General features: G+C 35.3%; 1 protein-coding gene across 1 annotated transcript in view; it reads left to right on the plus strand.

Moving 5' to 3' along the window:
• LOC122816773 (germ cell-specific gene 1-like protein) overlaps positions 1 to 15,985 on the plus strand; it is a 3,278,153-nt gene that overhangs the window by 2,570,690 nt on the left and 691,478 nt on the right. The window lies entirely within an intron of this gene.

Raw genomic sequence — 15,985 nt, forward strand, 5'->3', positions numbered from 1 at the left:
GGGATACAATACAAGATATGTATCGAGCTTAAGGGTAATGCATATCTATCCTGGAGTGAACTGTGAGCAGAGCCATTCATTGTTTATGTAGTCTTTTAGAGAGAGTTTGAAGAATTCTAAGCTTTAGAGTCAGGGAAGGACTATAGAGTGTATCTTGCCAATTTGGAGGATTTATGAACAGTGGTCATTGGACTACAGTGGACATTTTAGGGAATATTTTTGTAGGTTTACATTTAGGGCAGTGCAGGTAGAAGGGTAGTGAGTAATTTTGTATGCTATGAGCCACTGTATATTTTATGTAGCGGGGTAGTTTGAGCCACTTGAGAGCTTTTAGTACAGATCAGCAATGGGTGCTGTAGGAAGTACTGGTAGCAAATTTGGTAGCTTTATTGTAACATTGATTGAGTTATTTTAAGTGAGGTCTGGAGGTTTTAAAGACTTGTTGCTTTGGGGTAGGCAGGGTTATATAATGCTTTCAGTGAAGGTACAGAGATAATTACTGAGGGAGTTTAGAAGAGTACCTGATAAAATACATTTGGCAAGGTCTGAGAATAAAATTCAGTCCAGTACAGAACTTGAGTCTTTGCAAAAGTATATTGAATTTTCTATAAGTTTCTTAAAACTGAATAGAGTTGTACTAGATTTTGACGCAGTTGATGTAAGGTCAAGCCAATTTGTGTTGATATCTCCTAATATTATTGTTTCATGGGATGAAACTTGTTGTCCATTCTGGAATGTCTTCTAATTTATTAATATTATTACCTGGGAGGAGTATATACTGTAATAATACATAATTGGTTGTGTTGTTTTAGCTTCAGGAAAGTAATAAGGAGTTCATCTTTGTTGAAATTTGGCATGGGATTGTCATATGGAGTTAAGTTGTAGTAATTAGGGTACATTATTGCAACACCATCACCTTTTTTGGTTTGATCATTTCTTATTACATTGTAACTGGGTGGTAATATTTCAGTAACACTAATGTTTGGCTTGAACCCTGTTTTGGTTATAGCTAGGATATTGTTTTAAAAGTAATCCAAGCATGGAGTTCTGTGAGTTTGTTGCTTATACTTCTAGCACTGGTAATGATGAGAGTTAGTTGGCTAACTAGGGATGGGGGCAGTGGAATTTGATTAATTTGATTCATCATGTTGTTTTCTTAGGGTGTAAATCATATGAACAAATTGCACAAATTTTGAACGCTCATAATAGCGAATGTACTGGACCTCGAAGTGCTTTTTCTGAGATTGCTGTACAGTGAAGAATGGGATATTTGCCCTTTCCTCACTGTAGTACAATCTCGGAGTTGGAATATATATCTAACGTGGGGGGGGGGGTAATAGGAAGTTTGAGGTCCGGTACATTTGATATTATGAGCGTTCGCAATTTGTGCGATTTGCTCATATGATATAGACCCATTTTCTTATGAGTGATGGCTATTTGGTCCTGAGTTAGGATGAATATCACCACCAACTAGAATTGATTTAACTCATTTAAGCCTATAATGCCTTTTTTGTATAGTTCCAGTTCATACAGATATCTCCTCATGGTCTCCAGAGCATTTTTGAGTCTATCTTCTTTAACTAAGTGACTTACCCAATAATAATGAGCAGTATTAGAAAGAGCAAGGTGTTATGTATTAATCAAATGACACTAGGATTGTTAGTCTAGGATGTCCTGCTGTAATGAAATTAATTTTTGTTTGCCACTTATTATTCATATTTTCATAACTGGCAGACCTACATTTTATTGAGGTATATGGTCTGAATCACCAATGTGGGAGACAAGGCAATTCACTAAACATGCTGTTCTATATCCAATTATACTGGAAAATTGCTAATTGTTTGTCATTTTAAGTATATGCAATATTTCCATATGTGCACAATACTTCAAAAACAAGTGGCTTACAAACTGTTGCATGACATTAAGTGAAACCTTAGATGTTGTAAAAGAAAACTGTCTTTCATAGTACTGGGAAAACCCAGAACCATTCATCCCATCAAAACTGTTGGACAATCAGAGGGTCAAACTGGGTTTCCTAGCATAGAGTTTTAAGTCAATAATAGTACTTAAAACATCGGCCCTTCTCGCTGGTATGAAAGAAATGCCTTTGGACAAAACATCTGCATGATAACATGGTAAAACTTTTATGTAAGTAGTTAAAGACTATAAAGTCTCCAGAGTTATTCAGAATGACACGGACAACTGAATTATCCCAAACCCAAAGGGATTAATCATATCCTTTGTGGCATCTTCTTCCGTGGAGACTGCTTGCTCAATCTCATTTTTGGCTTCGCTCCCACTGCTTCCTCCTGATGATTGACATTCCATCTCAAAGTCTAGTTCCTGCATCTCAGTGGGAGTTCAAGGTATTTGAGTGTAAAATATCACCACATGAGTTAGAGGTGAAAATTTTACAGGATAGGTAAGAAAAGGGGGATACAATACGAGATATGTATCGAGCTTAAGGGTAATGCATATCTATCCTGGAGTGAACTGTGAGCAGAGCCATTCATTGTTTATGTAGTCTTTTAGAGAGAGTTTGAAGAATTCTAAGCTTTAGTGACAGGGAAGGACTATAGAGTGTATCTTGCCAATTTGGAGGATTTATGAACAGTGGTCATTGGACTACAGTGGACATTTTAGGGAATATTTTTGTAGGTTTACATTTAGGGCAGTGCAGGTAGAAGGGTAGTGAGTAATTTTGTATGCTATGAGCCACTGTATATTTTATGTAGCGGGGTAGTTTGAGCCACTTGAGAGCTTTTAGTACAGATCAGCAATGGGTGCTGTAGGAAGTACTGGTAGCAAATTTGGTAGCTTTATTGTAACATTGATTGAGTTATTTTAAGTGAGGTCTGGAGGTTTTAAAGACTTGTTGCTTTGGGGTAGGCAGGGTTATATAATGCTTTCAGTGAAGGTACAGAGATAATTACTGAGGGAGTTTAGAAGAGTACCTGATAAAATACATTTGGCAAGGTCTGAGAATAAAATTCAGTCCAGTACAGAACTTGAGTCTTTGCAAAAGTATATTGAATTTTCTATAAGTTTCTTAAAACTGAATAGAGTTGTACTAGATTTTGACGCAGATGATGTAAGGTCAAGCCAATTTGTGTTGATATCTCCTAATATTATTGTTTCATGGGATGAAACTTGTTGTCCATTCTGGAATGTCTTCTAATTTATTAATATTATTACCTGGTAGGAGTATATACTGTAATAATACATAATTGGTTGTGTTGTTTTAGCTTCAGGAAAGTAATAAGGAGTTCATCTTTGTTGAAATTTGGCATGGGATTGTCATATGGAGTTAAGTTGTAGTAATTAGGGTACATTATTGCAACACCATCAGCTTTTTTGGTTTGATCATTTCTTATTACATTGTAACTGGGTGGTAATATTTCAGCAACACTAATGTTTGGCTTGAACCCTGTTTTGGTTATAGCTAGGATATTGTTTTAAAAGTAATCCAAGCATGGAGTTCTGTGAGTTTGTTGCTTATACTTCTAGCACTGGTAATGATGAGAGTTAGTTGGCTAACTAGGGATGGGGGCAGTGGAATTTGATTAATTTGATTCATCATGTTGTTTTCTTAGGGTGTAAATCATATGAACAAATTGCACAAATTTTGAACGCTCATAATAGCGAATGTACTGGACCTCGAAGTGCTTTTTCTGAGATTGCTGTACAGTGAAGAATGGGATATTTGCCCTTTCCTCACTGTAGTACAATCTCGGAGTTGGAATATATATCTAACGTGGGGGGGGGGGTAATAGGAAGTTTGAGGTCCGGTACATTTGATATTATGAGCGTTCGCAATTTGTGCGATTTGCTCATATGATATAGACCCATTTTCTTATGAGTGATGGCTATTTGGTCCTGAGTTAGGATGAATATCACCACCAACTAGAATTGATTTAACTCATTTAAGCCTATAATGCCTTTTTTGTATAGTTCCAGTTCATACAGATATCTCCTCATGGTCTCCAGAGCATTTTTGAGTCTATCTTCTTTAACTAAGTGACTTACCCAATAATAATGAGCAGTATTAGAAAGAACAAGGTATTATGTGTTAATCAAATGACACTAGGATTGTTAGTCTAGGATGTCCTGCTGTAATGAAATTAATTTTTGTTTGCCACTTATTATTCATATTTTCATAACTGGCAGACCTACATTTTATTGAGGTATATGGTCTGAATCACCAATGTGGGAGACAAGGCAATTCACTAAACATGCTGTTCTATATCCAATTATACTGGAAAATTGCTAATTGTTTGTCATTTTAAGTATATGCAATATTTCCATATGTGCACAATACTTCAAAAACAAGTGGCTTACAAACTGTTGCATGACATTAAGTGAAACCTTAGAGGTTGTAAAAGAAAACTGTCTTTCATATTTGAACTGTGTGTTACACATCTTGACAGTATTCCAGTATTATTTGTATTGCTAATTACACCATTAATTCCATATTTCTGTAAATATATAAAAAATATGCACTTATAGAGGAATTTCTTGTGTATGGGTTCATGTATGTGTGTGTGTGTGTGGACTCTGACATATCTCCATGTTAAGTTATAGTTCCCACCAAATCACATAGATCTTAACTATTTCTGTAAGTTTTTGATATTTGTTATAATAGTGATGTGTGTGTGTGTGTGTGTGTGTGTGTGTGTGTGTGTGTGTGTGTGTGTGTGTGTGTGTGTGTGTGTGTGTGTCTTTAAAGACATTTATAGATCAAACCATCTATAAATAATGTACATACATGTATACAAGCATATATAAGCACACGTTGATATATTGAGTGAGAGTAGGGTGAGCTATAATGTAGAGAGATACATGTAATACATGACTTCTACATGCACATACTTAGATTTGTGTGTGTGTGTGTGTGTGTGTGTGTGTGTGTGTGTATGTGTGTGTGTGTTTGTACGTGTGAGTATTTGTGTGTGTGTATGTTTGCAGTCTGTGTGTGTGTGTGTGTGTGTGTGTGTGTGTGTGTGTGTGTGTGTGTGTGTGTGTGTGTGTGTTTGTGTGTATGTTTGCACATGTGTGTGTTTTCATGTGTGCAGATCTGTGAGTACATTATAATACAAATTTGTAAATAAACATGGATACAAACATTTAGCATGCATACATTTATGCATGTATATGCTCATGCATACATATACTGAGACATTAAGAGAAGGATGAGACATGCATACTGCAACTTGAAATGCACATTCATGCATTAGATTTTACTTTGTTCTTTTCTTCTTTTGCAAGGCTATTTTCATTGGTTCCAGCTTCCTGATGACATTTGAGGGATGTTTCTTTTCCTCAACATGTTTCTCATTACAGTTTATGTATCACTGCATTGCAATTTGTTCATGACAATGCACTCTTTATTGGGGATTTTTTACTTTTTTATCATTGCGTGATTATGGCTCATATGTGAGTAACATGGTATGCAGTTTGGTTTGATGTTAAAATACTTATATCAGTGAGTGCAGGTCTTGGTCATTTGTGATTAAATAATTACTTCATGATCATTTGAGCTCAGCTTGTTGTAGGAGCACCATTTTTATAGGGTGGCAAAATATTTAGTATTCTGGTACACAATGAACATCTGACTTAAGATACTCCTAGTGATTCAGAAATATTGCTAATGTAGTTGCACAATGGCTAGCACTCATACTTGAAGTTGTGTGATGCATCTCAAAGATAACCCACAATGTCATTTGAGGCAATTAGCATGATGATGAGTAATTAACTAAGGGATCCAATGGCAAAAACTGCAATGATCATGTAATGGGGCACATTCTGCAATGATGGTCATGAGAACCATTAATTTCTAGTAAGCTGGATGCAGAATATTTGCACCTGTATACCTGTGTGAGCAAATGTGTATAGCTGTATTGCAATGAGAACTGCTGAGATCCAGAATAAGGGGCTCCCAGCAAAGTTTGTATCAATGTATTTCTTAAAAATGGGGGTAGAAGGGGCCATATAGGGTAGTCAGAAAGGGAAAAGAGCAAGCAGAGGATCACACAGAAGGGTACAGGGAAGGAAAAACTGAGATGGGGTGGGGAAGAAGGGGTAATTCTATTTTAGTGGGACAAGTGCACATTTTTTTCTTTTTAAAATGAAGTAAGCAATGAGATCATGTGAGCAGGAAAGGGGGTATAGGGATGATAGTGAGAGCAGAAAAACAAATATTGAACATTAATTAGGACCAACAGGAAAGGTGCTGACACAAAAGATGGGAGGAACACAATGGACAGCTAGAGGGAAGACATTCGCTTCTGTTAGCATGCTGGGCAGGCCTTGGCAATGACATGAATCTGCCAGTTGTATGAGGAAGTTCTCATGGTGACCAATGTGGATGTCAAGTTGCTATCCAGTACCACTATTCAAACGCCTGCAAGGTAACATATTAGGTCCTATATGCAGCATCCCCAAAGACTGAAACAACACCTTCCACTGGTGAATCCCCAGCAGATGCCAAACTAGAATGTTCCAGATCATCCATGCTGAATGACCTATGTACTACATGGAGAAGCATTGTAGGTGGCAAATGAAAAGCCAGACGGAGATGGCTGGTGAGGACAATGATGTGATATCTACTGCCACACTACAGGCATTCCATGATATAGTAACATAAGTTGAGAAGTATAAAATAATGGTCATAAAAAAGATATAAAAAGGAAGGATAATAAGAAAGAGAGACACGTTAGAGAACAAAAATGCTATCAGGTCCAGGTATGACTTTCAGGTATAAACGTAGCTAGAGAAATACAGAAGTCTCATTAGGTAGGCATTGTCACTTTAGATGATAATTCTGACAATGTGGATGACAGGTTTAGGTGCACTAGCAGTATATGGATCACAAGGGTCACTAGGATATGGATCTTACATATGCCCTATATGTGGGTAGGTGGTGCACTGAGGGATAGCAGTGGCTTCGGAAAGTTTGAGGGACAACCTTATTGCTGTTGTATTTTAGCTTCTATTATAGACTCCCACTTAAGATATATGATACCATTACTGCTTATACTGGCCATTGTCTAGGTGGTTAATTATAAGAATGCTGCACAAAGAAATATTAAAATCAGAGAGGTATATTCCACCTGTTTTGCAAGGAAGTAGCAAAACTAGAGAAATGTTTAAGGCGATCATCCAGTCTTGTCCCAAATTATACTGACACAGTCATTTATAAAAAATACTGTAGAGTAACCCAGTCCAAGAAATGACATTTTATTTATGAAAAACTAATTCCTGTTTTCTTTAAGGGGATACTGGCTACCAGGGATGTGCTGATTGACAGTAGAGACTGCTGCCCAATTATGCCACACATATGGAGAATGGAGTGTAAATATTATCCATACATTTTGGGTCTATCCACCAATCAGAAATATGGGCTGAGTTTAGGAATATGTTGGAAAGGACTTAGTTAAGAAGGTTCTGTCTCTGCCACAAGATTATTTATCAACCCAAATCCCTGCTTTTAAGGTCTGGTCCATGTCCGTTACATCAGTGTTAAAACATCCATCTTAAGTTGACCTTTAAGAAAATCAAACAACATCTATGCAGTATAGGACTATAGGGGGTCTTCTGTCAGGTACTGACTGAATGTGCCCACCCTTATAGAGTACATACGCTATTTCAGTAACAGAAGATGGCCTTAATGAGAGAATGCTATTATTGAGAGTCATAAAGTCATAACTTACTTGTTATCGGGATGCACATTTTATTAACCTTGGTGTACATATTACAGTTTATTGCCTATATGTTATTGTATTTAGCCATACCCTGCTTAATTGACTACCACACTATAGCTAAGTTAGTCAAATTATTTGCTGATGTAACTTCATTGTTATTCTAGTTATCACATTGTTATATGTTCTGCACCATTCCTATGCATGTGTTGTATATGTATTTTGTGTTTTCTCTTTCTTTATCTAATCATTGCCCTTGCTGTATACAATAAAGGTTTGAAGAAAAATAAGTTTCTAGATCATACTGCATGGATGCAACTAATGGTTCTCAGTACCTCAGGGAAATGCATTATGTCTTAGAATGTCTACATGATGATGATTTTCTCCTCTTTAGTGCATAGGCAGAAAATAGCTGAAAAATATGTGCCCACACATGCATTGGTTTAGCAATATCCATATTTATAGGGACATGATAAAATGAAGTACTTAGGAGTATGGCTAAAAAGGATTTGGTTATGGCAGCTAAGGTTAAGTGGGAAGAGACTAAACAAAATGTACTGCACAAACTGAGAAATCGGAAGCTCTATTTTATTGGTATAGATAGTGAAAGAATTGATAAGACAATAGTATACTGGAATTAACTGGAAGCACCTGAAATGAATGAAATCTGCGACATTAAGTTTCTTTAGTAAAAGACATTTATAAACCTTTGGGATACAATCCTTCATCAGTACACAGTACATAATTAAAGACACAATTACATAATAAAATACCTGATCACTTGACATTATACAGCCAATAAACTTTTACAAACAATAAAATAATTATCAAAGTAATTATTTCAAACACATTTGCTTTTGTTTTAAAACTGGTTTTAAAGAAACCATCTTATTAATACCCAGTGGATGGTCAGCATTTAAACATAAGATCCATTCATATTCCTTCATTTCCAATCTGTTATTCATATCTCCATGCCTAATATTTTTAAAAAGTGTTTCCGTAACCCTAAATGTGAAGAAATGATCACTACCATTTTCTTTTTGATGTTGAGCTAAACAGTTAGTCATCATACCTCTTCTTATTTCTGACCTGTGTTTAACTATTCTTTCTTTCAACTTTCGGGTTGATTTACCAATATAAAAACTAGGGCATTTTTTGCATGTAGCTAAGTACACAATTTTAATGGAATTACAACTAGCAGGACAAGAACACGTATATAGTTTACCATTGACAGGATATATAAAACAATTCTCTAAATTAATCATCTCATAGCTTGAACAATTGTAACATGGAACTGTCACTATCCTAGATTATTTAAACTGTTTATGATAGAACATATCCTTATAGCATAAGTGCTTTTTTAAGCTAGTGCAATTCCTATCTGAGAACCTAGGTATATTCCTGACATACACCTCTAAGTCCGGAAGTGGCTATAATATGTGCCAATTATTCTTAACAATATTTTATATCTCTTTACTATATCTACTGTACCTTGTAATAAAACATGGAATGTTATTGTATCCAGAAGTTCTATCATATTAAGTGCAGTTTGTTTTAAAAGAGGGTTGTGCTACACTATCCCTGTTATTAATAACCTCATTAAATAGGTAGTTACTAAATCCTCAATATAACCTCTAGCTCTTAACTCCTGTGTTACTTTCTGCATTTGATGAAGACATTTACCAAAATCAGTATTTAATTTGCTAGTTTGTATATATTGTCACTTTACAATCCCTTTAAAACATGTTGAGCGTACATGCTATCTCTATGTAAATATTTATTTCTGTGAGTAGGCTTCTTATATAAACTGGTATGTATGCATGACTCATCAAAGGAAAGTTCAACATCTAAAACATTTATTTTAGTTCTAGAATATATCATTTTAAACTTTAAAAAGTCAGGGGTCATATTCAGGAAATTAACAAAATCCATAGTTCAGGTTCAATACCCATCCATACAAAAAAGATGTCATCCACAAATCTTTAAAAAAAAAAAAAAACAACTTTAGATATATAAATGTATGTACCATGAAATATAAAAAGATTTTCCCACTAATTCAATACAAGATTAGCATAGCTGTTGGCAAAGGATGTACCCATTGCAACACCTGCTATCTGATGGTAAAACTTACTATTGAATGTAAAAACATTGTCATCAAGTACAAGTTGTAAAAGTTCACATATAGTTTCAATTTCCCTTCCACTGATATTACCATGTTCATTGCAAAGTCCTCTAATAGCACAAATCCCATATTTATTGGGAATTACCATGAATAGAGAATCTATATCGAGCTTTACAAAAATAAAATCACCATGATTATTTTCATTAAACCAGGCTCACTACTGAGTTAAAAGTCCCCTGTATCCTTAATAAAACTTCTAACATAAATTAAATATTCACTCAATATGTTCTGTAGATAAATGGATAATGGTTCAGTTGCCCACCTCTCTACTGAGACAATTGGTCTCACTGGAGGATAAGCCAAACACTTATGTATTTTGGGCAAACCATACAACTTTGGAGTAACAGAAAAAGGAATAGTGAAATAATTGAATAAATCCAGTGAAATATCATTCATAATCTGCAAGTCATAAACAAGCATATTGATGTATTGTGTACACTTAAATACAGCTACATCTTAATCTCTTTATAGGCAGAAGTATCACTTAAAAAAACATTTATTGCAGGAACATATCTTACAAAATCCATAACTATCGCACCTCCTTTATCAGCTTATTTTATAATAATGTCATTGTTATTTTCAAGTTTATATAATGCTTCCTGCTCTTTTGTAGTCAAACTATAAAATTTTCTAAAGGATATTTGTTCAAACACATTATGAATTTGTCATTCACACACATAATTGAACGCATTAATTACTGAATAAGTAGTTGGAATAAAAGTACCAGATTTTTTACATTTCATCGACGTTAAAGATAAAGTATTTCCAAATGTAAGTTTTAAACTCATATTACGGGTGAACAACTTAAGGTCAGTTAGAACATTAGTTAATGTGTCTACTCTGGAAGGAATACATTTCATACCTTTACAAAGAAGCTTAATATCGGCTTCAGTCAATTGAAGACTGGATAAATTCACAACAGAATCCATTTCTAGTACATCTGTTGCAGAGTTCTGCTGCAGGTTTGTGGACCACCATGAAATCTCTTTCTTCTCTTCCTCACTTGTGATCTTCTTCTGGAACATCCCTTCTTGTGGGTAGTAACTTCCTCTGGTAATTCTGGACGGACGATTGGTGGAACCTTCTAAAAATCCACCAATCTCCTAGTAACCTTAGATGATTCCATAGTGCTCATAACACCCGTGGGAGGTGTTAATGGAGGATTGACTTCATTCATTGTAGAAGCAGTTACACTTAAAGATACAGGATGTGCCTCATTAAGAGACAAAGAATTTAGAGTAGTTGGTAGATTATTAGTAGATATAGTGGCAACAGGTATAGATACTTCATCAAGTTCATACGTAGCACCACATATACTTTGTGATATATCTGTGTCTCATTATTCCTGCTATTTATATTTTTATTTGTGTTAGCTTTAGGCCACAAGAAAATATGACCTAACTGGAAATCATTAATGTCTGTGGTCAACTTACGTTGTTTAAGTAGTTGAAGTTCTCGATCGTAAGCATTTAAACATTTGAACATAGAATAATAAGCAGATGTACAGTCCACAAAACAAGGCAGACTGGAGAAGTCATTTTCCATCTGTACAATCTCCATCTGCAATTCATGCTAGATTTTAACAAAATAGTCATTCATTAGGGACATGTAGTCGAGACCAGGTTTTATATTGAGTTCTTGCCATTTCTTATTCTTAAAGAAGGCATTTTTAAAATATGTAACCCACGAGGAATAGCGTTCAGTTCCAAGCATGCTGAAAAACTAAAACATTGCCACTGTAGGTTCTTATATTTCTGTTCCAGAGTTGTAATCTTTTGTAAAATATCATTTGTTCAATCTGGGGTTACCCCATTCACAGTGGAGTTAATACTCAGTTGTCCAAGTAAAGAATTAGACTGAACCACAAGCAACTCACTAAGTTTGCTAGCAGACATGTAAATATAGGCTGTATAACACCAAGAAGACTCAACGCTCACAGGCAACACACAAAAAAAGGAAACCACAATACAATTAGTAAAAAAACATGGTAAAGCAGAGTAGCATAAATTATGAATTACAAGAAAAACAAACAAATTCATCAACGTTGTTTCTTTAATAAAAGATGTAGTAAAGCTTTTGGATACAATCTTTCATCAGTACACAGTATAATATTAAAAACACAATTATATTATAAAATACCTGATCACATGACATTATACAGTCAACAGATGTTCAGAAACAATAAAATAATTATCAAAGTAATTATTTCAACCACATTTGTCTTTGTTTTAAAACTGGTTTTGAAGAAACCATCTTATTAATGGTGAGTGAGCATTTAAATGTAAGATCCATTCATAGTCATTCAATTCCAATCTGTTATTCATACCCCCCCTAATATTTTTAAAAAGTGTTTCTGTACATTTGCAAAAATCTTATTATTGAAGTCTAAAACAACATATAACTCTAAAGACATCTTCATACCTAGTATGGAGCTGTTATACTTCGAACTATTAGCTGATGTAATCTTTGACCCTTTAAATCCTGACAAAACTGCATTCTTGTCCTCTAATAAACATCTATTTGTAACTGAAGTTAATTTGTCTGCATTAATCAGTATATCATTCCATATTTTTTCAGTAAACAATGAAATGTCGTATTCCTTTTAACCTTAAACAGTGACAGATAAATGTTCGGGTTTGGTGCTGGACTGCCACACCCTTTTTAGATAAGATGAAAATCTTTTTTCATACAACTAATCTGTATATCATTTACTTTATCAGACTGATGAAAACTGGCACTCTCTGGTCCCCCCCTCAGTGCAACATTTGCACTGGCTTGTACAATGATTATGTTTACATTTGTATTTACCATATTGCTACTTAACTCCATACTTTGAATTACATGTGCTGTAGCATTTACACTGAAGTTTGAAAACTATAAATCAGAATTACTGACAGAAGCTGACTTATTCTGTGAATAATGAGATGCAGTGTGCTTCTCTGATTTAACCCTTTTGCATCTGGAAAGATGTAACATTTCTGAACTAATAAACTTTAAGTTTAAAAATCCAAATACCCTCACTCAGCAGTTAAAATGTTTTAGTCTCTTTAGTTTTATAGACAGTGCAGGCATATTTTTATAAACTAGAGGAGAAGTTACACACAGCAATTAACAAAGAGCTGAAGGATTTTATCTGGGAGGGGAAGATGGAAAGAATCACGTGGTATAAGCTGATTCTTCCAATCGTACAAGGTGGTTTGCGATTACCTGAATTGAAGGGGTAATTTAGACATGAACATAGTTAAGGTTTTTATACATAGCACAATCAAAAAGCCATAATTTAAAGTAGAAATGGATGATGACAAAATGAGGTGACGCTCAAGAAACAAGGGAGACTGGAACCTCCTTGGAGGGTGCACCATACACACTTGCATGCACACACTCACACCTAGGGCCAGGTTAGAGTGTGCAATCCACCTACTTCATGTCTTTGGAATGTGGGAGGCAACTAAAGAATCCAGAGGAAATCAATGCAAATGAAGGGAAGACATGCAGACTCTGCACAGAAGGCACCCCAGCCAAGAATCAAACCAGAGAATCTCTTGCTATGAAGTGACAACACAAGCAGCTAAACCACTGTGCCGCCACTCCCTACAGACTACTCAGAAATACTGGGTGAACAAATTGGTATAACTAAGGAGATTACTTTTTTGAGCTCAAATATAGATTTGGAATTGCCTAGACATAATAATGCCTTATGGCTAATTATGGTGGCTGCCAAAAAAAGCAATTACTAGAAAATAGAAATAAAAGTGTAAAACGACTGTACTAGAAGTAGCGCATATAGTTACAGAGATAAAACAACTGGAAATGGGATCTTTAGAGAAAGATAGAAGTAAACTGCATAGAAAAATGGGAATTGTGGGAACAATACATGCAGAATAACATTCTACACGATAAATAAGGTCTAAAAGAAGGCAGGATTTGAATGAGCTATGTAATCTTTGACTGGCAATGACCGGATAGATCATAGGTGATATATAATGTTTGCAACTAAAATATGTCAATCTAGTTTGTTTTCATTTATATAAATGCATGATTGATTGATAATTTAATAAAGATGTTTCTTATTAAAAAAAAATGCAGTATGGCATGAAGAAACGGGTGTAGTAGCCATACAATTAATGACTGGGCTATACCTATCATGTCATCTGGGGACCATAAAAATGGATATTCCATGCATCTCACAGGCCTGCATGTGAGGGTGACACATCTGTACCAGATCCTGCATAGTATCTCTGTCCACACAGTAACAGTCATCTATTTCTTTGTCACTGAGGTGTTGAAATGTGAAGTGCAGTTGTATCCTTGTGCAGTGCAGCCCCAATGACACTGACCTCCTTGGTTACTGGCTGCAAAGACAGCCTTGTACATGTCCTTTTTTTTCTAAATGTAACCTGCAGCATGATTTTCACCTGAAAGAGCAACCCAGAGTGGTCTGTGTTTCTTTTCATCATGATATTATGGTGTACAGCTACACTAGAGGAAGTGGCTCATCATACAATTTTTGTACATTCTGGAATTTCTCCTCTATGTCACTGTCACAATCATTTTAATAATTTTGAACATTTTCATCTCATTATATTCTCATGTACATGCCATGCCGTGATATATTGAGGCCTAGCATGTCGGTGATATGTGTGTCCCTGAATTATCCCCATGCTGCTAGCCATCATGTTTCGTACTGTAGTATTTGGTTTTAAATCCCAGTCATTAGACTTTTAACCATGTTTTAGCAAGGATTTTTTTGAATAGTAGAAATAAAGATTTAATTGTTTTAGTCTGTCAGATTTTCATTTAGATGTAGATATATGCACTTGTTTTCAAGTACCACTTTAATGCTTTAAGGAAAGCACCACAATAAGCCTTCTTAGAGTAACACAGTGAATGCAGAGATGTATGCACTTGAAACACCTTTTTCAAATGGTACTGCATAGCTTATTAGTCTAAAATCTTAGTTACTTTTTCAACAGAGTAGAATGAATGAAATGCATGGAGTATGTTGGGCATTCAGGTACACAACTGCTTCATGTAGAACTGTGAAAATAAAACCATTGTAGTACAAAAACTGCATATATGGCTCTACACATTTAAACATCCTGATGCAGACATACACTAATATATAGTTTACATAGTTTACTTAACTTGCTTTATATAAAGTAGTGTATTTGAGCATATATAACTTTCTCCATTTCTTTAAGTGTTGTAAAGAATTTAACAGTAGCATCTGTTCATCATATTCTTATGCAGGTGCATATAACACGTTGTAATTCTATGTCAAAGACCATGTGCAGTTTGTTCAGGTCATGCCTAAGCATATTGAAAAACTTCAACATCTAAATACTATAAATCTGTATGAATATTTACTTTACCACTGATAGTGCGCACTACTACAAGCTGTGAGAATTCCCATCACTATGCTTCTTTCATTATTGGACAGCTGTTTTTGTTTTTTTTATACTTGCAACAGTATTCACATTCTGATTTATGTTAGTCATTCTAACATTTTGTTTGCTGAATTCTTACACAGTCCCCCAGATTTGCTAATCTGCCGTGCAGGACTAAACCAGTCCTGCATGTAAGCGGCAGTTTAAGAGGAGGATGGCAGCGCACCATGCATAATAATGAAGGCACACTGCCTGAGCTCCAAATCATACACTGAGCGTGGACGAGTTCAGGGGATGTGTCTGAGAGCAGAGTTCTCAGAATAAACATGCCCCTGCAAAGTAGAACAGAAGAAAGTGTAAATAAATTAGCAAAACCACTCAGGTGTCTGCATATCTCCACCAACAGTCCCCATGTGTTCAACAGCAACAGTGCATTGAAATACAATGAAGAAATCCTTGTATTAATTTTTTTAAAACCCCAAGTACAGCTAACCGTAGGTGTGTGGGTTTGCCCATCACGTAGCTACTGTTAAAGCAGCTGAAAAGTTGACGTCCCACTACAGCACAAATCATTTTCCATGGAAATCTGTATATGAACATAATTTGACATAGTTTTGCCGTATAACCTACATAATAACATTTAAATGTGAACTGGAGTACTGCATGAAATGCACATGTAAAGTGTCAGTGTCATAATGAATAAGGCACAAGTAAGCAGG

This window comes from Protopterus annectens, chromosome 12.part0, assembly GCF_019279795.1.
Source record: "Protopterus annectens isolate FY-2018-M chromosome 12.part0, PAN1.0, whole genome shotgun sequence".
NCBI classification, from domain to species: domain Eukaryota; kingdom Metazoa; phylum Chordata; order Ceratodontiformes; family Protopteridae; genus Protopterus; species Protopterus annectens.